The sequence below is a fragment of the Sciurus carolinensis genome, chromosome 11, assembly GCF_902686445.1.
Source record: "Sciurus carolinensis chromosome 11, mSciCar1.2, whole genome shotgun sequence".
In the NCBI taxonomy this organism is placed as follows: Eukaryota; Metazoa; Chordata; class Mammalia; order Rodentia; family Sciuridae; genus Sciurus; species Sciurus carolinensis.
Genome location: NC_062223.1, coordinates 21,428,094 through 21,440,706, shown reverse-complemented (window position 1 = coordinate 21,440,706; position 12,613 = coordinate 21,428,094). Strand labels below are relative to the sequence as shown.

Here is a 12,613-nt window from a genome sequence, read left to right as displayed (position 1 = left end):
TGATTTACATTAAAATATTTCTAAAATTGTTATGAAAAACAAAAGGTAGATAATCCAAGACAACAGCACACTTCCAGTTTTAGTAAGCGTGGGGGTCATGGGATAGAGTCTGGATATATTTTACATACTTGTCCTATGTGACCTGTTCATCTCTTCACTATTTCAGCCCTGGACAACAAGTGGAGTCCCTGTGCACAAGAATGCTCATTTACCTTCCTAAAGAAAACCTCTTTCAGGTTGGTAACAGTCACATAACCAACACCAAGAGAACAAAGACATTCGGTACATGACCTGTGGGAAATATTTCAAAGTAGCAGAGACACATTGAATCATTTAGTCACCCTTCATTCTCAACAACCCTAGAAAAGTGTTTTGTTAAAATACTTTCTGAAAATAATCTTCGTAAACCATATGCTTACATACAACTTGGATAATATGTATACACCTATATATTTCTTTATACACATATAAAGATAATTTCCAGTGATTTTTTTTTGTAGTAGTTTTGGTATTTGTATACACTGAATAGGCTGAGTTTGAGTTGTATCAACTAGTAGTATATAGATTTTATAAGACTATGTCAAAGTAGAAAGTTGTATGAATTTATGGAATTTGTCATTAGAGATTTTTATTACATAATCAGCATAGATGACATGTAATTTAATTAAATGTAATTGTAAATATGTGATTGTAATTATAGAAGTGCAAATAAAAATAAGAAACAAAATTATTATTCATTATTGTATTCATTTTATAATATTTAAACTTTCATCATTTTGCTTTCTGTATTCATATAACTGTATCTGTATTTCCAACTTTATGTATATATCCATCGTCTATGTAAAGTCGATTTATCTATTTGTCTATCTACCTACTACCTCTATCTATCAAGGATTTTTAACCTCAGAATGAGATTGTTGATCTGGACACTAATCTGGGTAGAGTTCTCAGTAGTTTACCTGATCACTAACCTAAGATACCAGCAGCAGTTCTCTTTACAATCATGACAAAATATCTCTAGATATTACAAAATGATCATTAGTAAGAAAAGTAACCTTGATGAGAATGAGTGATCAATCTCTGATTCTTTTCTCTAGATTTTTATTTTTAAACATGCATTTATTTTTGACTATTTTAAATATGAACATTTGGACATAGCTTATTTACACTAGCATTGCATAACAAATATTAGACTCTTGCAAATATTTGAATCTATTGACTTTGATACTATCTATCCAGAATAGGCTTTCTAATAAAAACGGATGGAAAAATACAATCTGACTTTGGTGCATGAGTTCATTCTGATGGGTATCACGTCGCGCTCTGAGCTGCAGGCTCCACTGTTTGGGCTCTTCCTCATCATCTACCTGGTCACAGTGCTGGGCAACCTGGGCATGATCATCCTCACCAAGGTGGACCACAGCCTGCAAACACCCATGTACTTTTTCCTGAGACACCTGGCTATTACAGATCTTGGTTATTCTACAGTTGTGGGCCCCAAAATGTTGGTAAATTTTGTGGTGGATCAAAATACAATCTCCTATTATTTGTGTGCTACATAACTAGCTTTCTTTCTTGTGTTCATTGCTTGTGAACTTTTCCTTCTAGCAGCAATGGCTTATGACCGCTCTGTGGCCAACTGTAACCCTCTCCTCTACACTGTCATCATGTCACAGAGGCTATGTCATATACTGGTAGTTGTTCCCTATCTCTACAGCACATTTGTGTCTCTTCTGGTCACCATAAAGATTTTTACTTTACGCTTCTGTGGCTACAATGTCATCAGTCATTTCTACTGTGACAGTCTCTCTTTGTTACCATTGCTCTGTTCAAACACACATGAAATTGAAGTGATAATTCTGATCTTGGCAGCATTTAATTTGCTTTCCTCTCTTCTGATCATCCTGGTGTCCTACCTGCTCATCCTCATAACCATTCTCAGGATGAAGTCAGCTGAGGGCAGGCGCAAGGCTTTCTCCACCTGCGGATCCCACCTGACGGTGGTCATAGTGTTCTACGGGACTTTGATCTTCATGTACGTGCAGCCTAAGTCCAGTCACTATTTTGACACTGATAAATTGGCTTCCATATTTTACACTGTAATTATCCCCATGTTGAATCCCTTGATCTACAGCTTGAGGAACAAAGATGTAAAACATGCCATACAAAGCACATGGAAAAAGATATGCACTGTTTTTTCTTGAAAACTGCATACACAGCAGGTTGTTATGGGACCATCTACTGCATTTCTCCAATTAGCATAGCTAGCAAAAAATGGGCTCAAAATATATTGAGATTGACCTTCTTTATCTTCTTGAAACTTCTAAATGCTATGAACACACACTGAACAAAGTGGTAAAGAACCTTGCCTTCCTGAATGGAGAGACTTTAGTTAGTAGTGTGAAAATCAAAGTAATTCATCAGTACAATATGACTGGTCTGTCATCTCTGCACTATAGGCTGTATGTTGTATGAGAGTGAGAAAGAATATCATGTACAGATAAGAGATGAGCTACTTATTGTTATAGCCTCGACTGTTGTAATAAGATTTTAGGACCCATATTTGTGTTTGTGAATTGTTGTGCCTTGGGGTAAGCATGATTGTTCCATGTTATGCTTCATACACATCTATGGATTGTGTTAAATCAAATTTAATTGTGGTGCAAAGAGACTCAGTGTAGCATGCTGATTTGCATGTCATAAGAATATGCTCAATGTCCCTCCTCCACTTGGAAATCTTAGAGTCCTACCCTTTTCTTATCTGTATCCTTACTTTCATATATGAGTGAGCCCAGGAGTGCCTCTAACTCAACGTATTTGGCTATTTAGTAACTCATAGATTCAGTATTGAACTTGATTTTTGTCTAATCTAGTGCTTGAATATATGTTTGAGTGGATGTACCAATTAAGATAAACTTAAGTTCTTCCATAGATGCTCCCAAGATTTTACTCCTTTTTTCTTTCCTTTTTTCTTTTTCTTTTTTTTCCCTTCCTTCCTTCCTTCCTTTCTGTCCTTTCTCTTCCCTCTTTCTTTCTTTCTTTCTTTCTTTCTGTCTCTTCCTTCTTTCTTTCTCTGCTTTCTTTCCTTCTTCCTTTTTGTTTATCTTTCTTTCCTTGCCTGTCTTTCTTTCTTTCCTTGCCTTCCTTTCTTTCTTTCTTTCTTTCTTTCTTTCTTTCTTTCTTTCTTTCTTTCTTCCTTCTTTCTTCTCTGCTCTCTTTCCTTCTTCCTTTTTGTTTCTTTATCTTTCTTTCCTTGCCTGTCTTTCTTTCTTTCTTTCTTTTCCTTCTTTTTCTTTCATTTATTTATTCCTTATTGGATTAATATTAATTCCTGGCAGCCTATTTTTGTCTAATGGATGGTAACTCTCCCTTGCTTCTCTAAATGCAAAGAAAAAATCTTGTTTAAAAGTCATGGTCTGTTTGATATTTCATTCTTACCCAAGGTACCTACTCTGTGATGAACTAGCATTGTTGTTCTTTCTTCTGGCTGATTTTCCTCAGATTGGTTCCATGTGAAAGTACTATTTTTTGGATATGATCCATTCTTTGACTGTACTGATGGTAATCTGGTTTGAAGGAAGCAACAGAGATAATCCTACAATATTTGAACTCTGCTGTATTTATTCTTAGTTTGTCCTTTTTTTGTGGTGCTAGAATTTAGACCCAGTTCTTCAGGTACATTAGGGGAGCCCTCTACCACTGAACTGTTTCCCCCACCCTGCAATATGTTACATTTTTAATGAAGGCATAATATATTGTATATTGACATACATACCATCATAGTGTCTGAAGATACTGTATCCTGTATAAAATGATCTGTATGTTTTCATTATTATTAATTTAACATTCATAGCATTTTACTGATATAGAGACTGATCTGTTTTCCTAGTGTAATATCATCTAATAAAATGATCTTTTACCAATCAAATATGAATGAAAAATCATTGAAATAATAGCATATATATATATACTTATATATGTACATATATGTATATACATACATATATACATACATATATATACAGTCAGTTAAGGATGAATATTCCTGAAGTTTATACAGTTATGTTCTATTTATTATGATAAAAATATATAACAGAGTTTCAGCAGTTGGTTTATATATACAAAAATATATTTTAATTTCCTAGAAAATACACAGAGCAGAGATACAGTGAAATGTTAATTCACTACAAGTTTTACAATGTTTATATTAAAATACTTTATTTTGTGCTACCCCAAATTAACTTTAATGAACAATCATCCATTTTAGAGAAAGTTAAAGTTTCAATATTTAATTTTGAAAAGCAAATGCTTCTTTCTAGATTTTCAATTTCAGAATCTCCTCCCGCCAAAAAAATAAATATATAAAATAAATAAATAAAAACCAGAAAAACAAATTCACAGCTGGGATGTAGACAAGTGTTAGAATACTTGACTGGCACATGTGAGGCCCTGGATTCAAACCCCAGAGCTGCAAAAATTACATACATACCATATATACACAGATGCATGCAGAGAGAAAAAAGAAAAAGAAGGGAAAATGTAGGGGTTTACAATCCTATTCAGAAAATCCAAGGAGTCACTTCATGCTGCTGTTGCAGTGTGGCCATTTTCAGGAAGTCAGCTGGGAAGTGCCTCGTCTCCCTCCCGCATCAGCTCACTTCCCAGTATCTAAGCATTTTGCCTGCTTACACGGAATGTCCTGCACAGCGTAGCCTGCTGTTAAACTTCCTGGCAGACTTCCCTTCAAGTTTACAAGGGGACCTTCCCTCTCCCACTGAGCGAACCCACATACCTGGTGCTTCTTCAGTCTGTTCATTTTACAAATTGTCTTTCTCTCCCCAAACCCAATATCTGTTGCTTTTACCTGGTTACTAGTTCTCGAGTTGCCTTCTGGCAATTTTCCACATCGTTCCCACCTCATCCTGCCATATAGAACTGTCACTTAGCACTTAGTCTGATTCATTCAGAGAGCATGCATTGTATGGGGTGGGGGGTTGCTCTCCACAGCCATTTTCAGAGCCCCCATTAGTGTACTTTAATAGCCATTGAATATGGAATGAAGTAATCCTCCCCATCATATAAAAACAAAACAGAACAACAAAAAGTTAACAACCACCCAAAAATGAAAACAACAGAAAAAAAAAAAAAAAAAAAAAAACAAAGCTGAGGTTAGTAATTTGCTCACAATTTTGATGCTAGCAACAAAAATAGATTCCCAAGTCTGCCAACTACAAAAGCCATCTTGGTGGTCATCTCAATACCAGTGTCCAAAGGCAGGAGGATTAGAAACCAGGCAGGGGCCACTAACAGGGAGGAAGTTCCGAAGGCTCCTTCCCTCTCAGGTATCCCTTTTGCTACAGAGCTATTGCCTCTTATGGCTGAAGATACCCTAGGCTTCACCCATGTCTTCTCTGCCTATCACCTGAATGCCTCCTGTAGTGAAGAGCTTCTCTCACCTGAGCCAGGTGTTCTGACCCCCAGCCCTAGTCTTTTCTTTCCCCTCACTCTGGACTCACAGAGAGCAGTGGGACAGATATCATGAGTCTGGCAAGGAAGAAGGGCACAGGAAAATGACTTTTGAATGGAATGGTCACAGCCTAATGTAATTTTCTTTTCATCATGATTGGTGCAAGGAAGATGTGGCAGGTGTTTCAGAAAAGGACAGAAAATTGCATCTGTGCTTAGAGACTCTAATAGCAACAGCGAAGAAACAACTAATCTCTGCTGATATCAGAAGGGGAGAAGGGTAAATAAATAGGTGTTGACTCAGTTAATGTATTTCCCCTGAAAACAGGATATAATGCTTTTGGTGTGTGTATTTTTTGGTTTGTTTTGTTTTGCATTTTGGTCATTAAAGCAGATCTTTCTTTACAATTTTTTTTTAAGTCATTGTTTGTTTACTCTTGTTGCTGAATTTCCCCACACTACCATTTATCAGACATGAGGAAGCCTCTGAGGCCTCAGAGGATGACAAGTCCCAATCCTTTGAATCCATCTTTGCCGTTCTGACTCAAAAATTGAAAAATTGTTTTAAGGGACATATAACATTTCAGAAAAAAAGATTTGTATCGATGTTTATGTATCTGAGACTAGAGTTCAGTGTCGCATCCAAAGAAATGATGTTTTCCTTGATTTTTGTTTTCCTAGAGACCAGGATTTATTCTTGGCAGAATCAGCATCTACTTTTATTGCTAACTTTGGAATAATGAGCAAATTATGAGTCGCCCTTTTATTTTGATTTTCGCAATGTTTCTAACAATATATGCACATATACATATGTAATTTTTACATGAATGCAGATATTGACTGATACGTACAAAACACATGCACAGGCATATATTTACATCATCTTTATTTAAAATGCTCTATCTTATTTTCCTTAATCTCCATCTAAGTCAAATTATCCACACCACCATCATCACATTTATAAATAATGTTTAAAATTTCTAATTAGTTTAATCAAACATGACCTAATAGTAACAGTAACTACTTTTCTCATAAGCCCACGCTATTTTCCATGCAGTTATTAGTACCGAGTTCTGGATTTGAAGTAATCTGCTCAATCCTTCAGTCTACACAGCAATTTATTCACACAGCTCAGACAGCACAGGGAACACACTCAAATTGTGACATCATCATTGGGCTGACTCATGAGGGACATTTTCTACTTTTATCATATAATCCATAGCACAGATATAAAATCCATTTTTAATTTATCACAGAATACGAAAGACTAGACATTAATATTTTTCAAGATCATACTAAAACTAAAAAAACATTAAAGTTAATATTAAAAAAAATAAAATTCACAACTCACAGAACAGGTTGGCAGATTTGGTCTTCCCAGAACTGAATCTACATCCATCATTATGGGATTTTCTGTGGACTTGGTACCTATTCAGTGTTTTGCTTGCTTTTGAACCTACTACTCTGAGTCTGTTACAGATGACACATTTGTTGGACAAAGTATACATACAAAAATTATAAAAAAAAATTTCTCATGGATAATGTATACATTTTATTTTATGTATTTCATGTAATTTATATTTTTCTGGAAATTACATGTATAAAATGATATAAAACAGCCTTACATACCTATAAATTGGTACAAAATTAAGAGTCGGTGACTTTAATCCTAAGAAGATAAGAGTATTAAAAATAGTTCCACTCCTCTGGTGGATGGGTAGTTAAGGGATTTTGAAAGTAATGTGTGAGTTACAATTGACCTCAAATAGTCAGAAAAATCAGAAGGATGCCCACTAAATAAATTAACATGGATGTACCAAAAATGATCCAAAGAAAAAAGAAATGTGCATACTAAGATATTAGGTAGTATAACACATTATTTTTTTTTTATTTCCATTGTCAAGATTTATTAAGACTTTATGAGGCATATCATTATCTTTATGAATTTTAAAAGAATCACCTTATTCACTTGCACATGTTTTTGTACATATCAGTTAGGTTGAAGTGATCTAATTTTCTTCAGATATCCTCACTGACGTCATTTAGTTGTTCTATCAATTAATGTTTTATCAGTCACTGTTGTACCAGTTACTTAGAGGAAGATATTAAAACTTACAAGTATGATTAAGATTGTTCATTTGTCTTTAAAAATAAAGAAAAATAAAACCTAATTTTTGTTTAAATTTTAAAATTCTGTTTCCAAACTCATATTATACATCTACTGATTTTTGATTCTTTTATGATTATAAAACCTCCCACCTTATCTCTTGCAATACTCCTTGATGTCTATTTGGTCTGTTATAGCCACTCCATATTTCTTTTGCTTTACCATTCAAAGAGTAAACATCTGTCAGCATGTCTTTCATAAGAACATAATTTCATTGATAACCAAGGACACTTGTGAATGAAATGTGGTAGATAGATAGTGATAACCTCCAGTAAAGAAGTAAACTCACTTGGATCAGGACCGAGACTCACAGGGAGAAGAAAGTTCAACAAAGAATATCAGTTCATAGAACACAATATTTGAAGTAAAAGTGAATTAAAAATGGACTACTATGAATATACAAAGTCAGGTGAACTCTTATGTAATTTGATTGTGAAAAACAAGTATGTTTTATTTTAAGAAAATGCAGATTAATAGTGTTAATATTTACCAGAACTTTCATTATTAGTAGAATGCAATCTGGTTAATTATATATATGTTTATAAATATATATATATGATATGGTTCACATATATATCATATATGCTAAATATATAATACTATATTATATATAGAATTTAAATACATACATTTAATATATATAATTTAAGTTGAGGAATTTCCAGATACAAATTATTTTGAATATATCAGAATCAAAGTTTTAATTATCCCAAAATTAACATCAACTAATTAAAAAATTATTGTAGGTATTTAGACACAAATTATTAGTAGGGATGTATATGTATAATAAATTATATGATTAAGCTTTTCACTAATAAAACAGATAACAAACATAAGATTATATCAGAGTCTACCTGAAAATTTTGGAGGCAAATTTACATTTCATAAAATCAACTATTTTAAAGGAAACAATTTAGGGGCAGTTATTACATTTGCAATGTTGTGCAGCCACCACCGCTGACTAGTTCTAGCCCATGAGACTGAATCAAAAATAGCTGGAATTCAGCCTCTCGTACAGATATCCTTTCAATACTCAGTTTTTATGTGGTTCTAGTCTTTTTCTCTGAATAATCCAACCTGTAAGCTTTTATAAATAAATTTTCTTAAATTTTTTTGGCTGCAGTATAACCATAAAGCAATTTCTCCTGTTCCTCACATCCTTTAGCTCCTGACAACCTGTATTCTGTCTCTATGGATTTTCTATTCTTTTTCTCATTTTATTGTTTGTTCTATTTAATTATACATGACAGCAGAATACATTTTGATTCATTGTAAACAAATGAAGTACAACTTTTCATTTCTCTGGTTGTACATGATACAAAGTCAGACCATTTATGTAATCATACATGTACATACAGTAATGATATTTGTCTCATTCCACCATCTTTACTACACTACTACTTTTCTCCTCCCTCCCACATTTCCCTCTACACAATCCAAAATTCTTCCATTCTTTATCCCCAGTCCTCCAATATGTATCAGTATTCACTTTCAGAGAAAACAATTAGCTTTTGTTTTTTGGGGGGTTGGCTTATCTCACTTAGCATGGTATTCTCCAACTCCATCCATTCACCAGCAAATGCCATAAATTTTATTCTTCTTAATGACTGAGTAATATTCCATCGTGTATATATAGTACAGTTTCTTTATCCCTTCACCTCCCGAAGGGCACCTATGTTCCCACATCCTCCCCAAAACCTACTGTTGCTTCTATTCTTGATAATAGTCATTCTAATTAAAGCAAGATGAAATCTTAATGTAGTTTTCTTTTGCATTTCTCTAATTACTAGAGATGTTGAACATCTTTTCATAAATTTGTTGATCGATTCTATATCCTCTTCTGTGAAGTGTCTGTTCAGTTTCTAAACCCATTTATTGATTGGGTTATTTGTATTTTTGGTGTTAAGTTTTTTGAGTTCTTTATAAATTCAGGAAATTTGTGCTCTATATGAAGTGCATGTGGTAAAGATTTTTCTCCCACCCTGAAGGCTGCCTCTCCAATTATTTATTGTTTCCTGTGCTGAGTAAGAGCTTTTTAGCTTGAATCCATCCCATTTATTAATTCTAGTTTTTATTTATTTCACTCTGGTTGACTTGTTAGAAGTCTGATGAAGTCTTGATGAAGATTTGGGCCTAATTTCCTTCTATTTGGTGTCAGGTCTCTGCTCTAAATCCTAGATGCTTGATACATTTTGAGTTGAGTTTTGCACAGGGTGAGAGAGAGGGGTTTCATTTCATTTTGCTACATATGGATTTCCAGTTTTCCCAGCACCATTTGTTGAAGAACTATCTTTCCTCCCTTGTATGTTTTTGGTATCTCTGTGTAGTATGAGATAACTGTACTTATGTGGGTTCATCTCTGTGTCTTCTACTCTGTACTATTGGTCTACCTACCTATTTTGGTGCCTGTATTATGCCGTTTTGTTATTATTGCTCTGTAGTATAGTTAAAGTTCTGGTATGGTGATACCTCTTGCTTCATTTTTCCTGCTTAGTGTTGATTTGGTTATTTTGGGTCTCTTATTCTTCAATATGAATTTCATGATTGCTTTCTCTACTTCTATGAGGAACATCATGGGATTGTAATTGGAATTGCATTGAATATGTATAAAGCTTTTGGTAGTATGACCATTTTGATTATATTAATTCTGTCTACCCAAGATCATGGGAGATCTTTCTATCTTCTAAAGTTTTCTTCAAGTTCCTTCTTTACTGTTCTCTAGTTTTCATTGTAGAGGTCTTTCACCTCTTTTGTTAAATTGATTCCCAAGTTTTGTTTTGTTTTATTCTGTTTTGTTTTGAGGCTATTGTGAATGGAGTAGTTTCCATTTCTTTTTCAGAAGATTCATTGTTTATGAATAGAAAAGCATTAGATTTATGAGTGTTGATTTTATATCCTGATACTTTGCTGGATTCATTTATTAATTATAGAAGTTTTCTGGTGAAGTTCTTTGAATCTCCTAAATATAGAATCATGTCATTGACAAATAGTGATAGCTTGAGTTCTTCTTTTCCTATTTTTATCCCTTTAATTTCTTTATTCTAATTCCTCTGGCTAGTGTTTCAAGGACAATGTTGACTAGAAATGGTGAAAGAGGGCATCCCTGTCTCATTCCAGTCTTTAGAGGGAATTCTTTCAGTTTTTCTCCATTTAGAATGATGTTGGTCATGGTACGTTTCTACTATCCTTATTTTTTCTAGTGTTTTGAGCTTGAAGGGTTGCTGTATTTTTTCAAATGCTTTTCTGCATCTATCGAAGTCATCATATAATTCTTGACTCTAAGTCTATTGTTGTGCTGAATTACAGTTATTGATTTCTGGATGTTGAACTAAACTTGCATCCCTGGAATGAATCCCACTTGATCATGGTGCACAATCTTTTTAATATGTTTTTGTATGCGATGTGCCAGAATTTTGTTAAAAACTTTGGCATCTGTGTTCATCAGGGATATTGGTTCATCAGGATATTTTCTTTCCTTGATATGTCTTTGTTTGCTTTTGGTATCCGTCTGATAATAGCATCATAGAATGAGTTTGAAAGGGTTCCCTCCTTTTCTATTTTCTGGAATACTTTGAAGGTCTTGGTAGAACTTAGCTGAGATTCAGCTAGTCATGGGCTTTCCTTGGTTGGTAGGTTTTTGATGGCTTCTTCCATTTCATTGATTGCAATTGATTGCATATGTCCTTCTGATTTAGTTTGGGTGGATCATGTGTCTCTAGAAGTTTGTACATATCTTCGAAATTTTCAATTTTGTTGGAGTATAGATTTTCAAAATAGCTTCTAATTATGTTTTGTATTTCAATTGTGTCTTCATGATATTTCATTTTGCACCACAAATTTTGGTAGTTTGATTTTTCTCTCTCCTCTTCATTAGTGTGCCTAATGGTTTATCAATTTTGTTTATTTTTTTAAAGAACCAACCTTTTGCTTTGTCATGTTTTTCAATTATTTCTTTTGTTTCAATTTAATTGATTTCAGCTCTGAGTTTAATTATTTCCTTTCATCTCCTACTTTTGGTGTTGACCTTGTCTTCTTTTTCAAGGGTTTTGAGATGTGATGTTAAGTCATTTGTTCTGTTCTTTTTTTGAATGAGCTCAATGCAGTGAACTTTCCTCTTAGTACTGCTTTCATAGTTTCCCAGAGACTTTTGTATGTTGTATCAGTGTTTTCATTTACCTCTAAGAATTTTTTTTATCTCCTCCCTTATATCTTCTACTATCCATACATCATTCAATAGTGTATTATTTAGTCTCCAGGTTTTGAAGTAGTTTATATTTTTTAATTTATCATTGATTTCTATTTTCATTCCATTATGATAAGGTAGAATGCAAAGTAGCATTTCTATTTTTTTTTTTTTGTATTTGCTAAGAATTGTTTTGTGGCAAAACAGATGTTCTATTTTATAGAAGGATCCATGTGTTGCTGAGAGAAAAGTGTATTTGCTCATTGATGGATTAAATATTCTATATGTTTGTTAAGTCTAAATTATTGATTGCATTATTGAGTTCCATAGTATCTTTGATCAGTTTTGTTTGGAAGATCTATCCTTTGGTGAAAGAGGTGTGCTCAAGTAACCCAGTATTATTGTGTTGTTGTCTATTTAATTCCTGAAATTGAGAAGTGTTTGTTTGATGTACATAGATGCTTCATTGTTTGGGGCATAAATATTTACAATTGTTACATTTTATTGATATATGGTTCCCCTAAGCAGTATGAAATGTCCTTCTTTATCCCTTCTGAGAAACTTTGGCTTGAAGTCCACTTTATCTGATATGAGAATGGAACCCCCTATTTTTTACTGCATTGATATGGATGATGTTTTATCCCATTCGTTCACCTTCAGTTGTGGATATCTTTTCCTATGAGATGAGTCTCTTGAAGGAAGCATATTATTGGGTCTTTTCTTTAAATGCAATAAGCCAGTCTATTTCTTGTGATTAGTGAGTTTAGGCCATTAATATTCAGGGTAATTATTGAGAT

General features: G+C 33.6%; 1 pseudogene; it reads left to right on the top strand.

The window, feature by feature from the left end:
• The first annotated feature begins 1,262 nt into the window (after window positions 1-1,262).
• LOC124959967 (olfactory receptor 8K3-like) lies at window positions 1,263-2,204 on the top strand (annotated as a pseudogene).
• The last annotated feature ends 10,409 nt before the right edge of the window (window positions 2,205-12,613 follow it).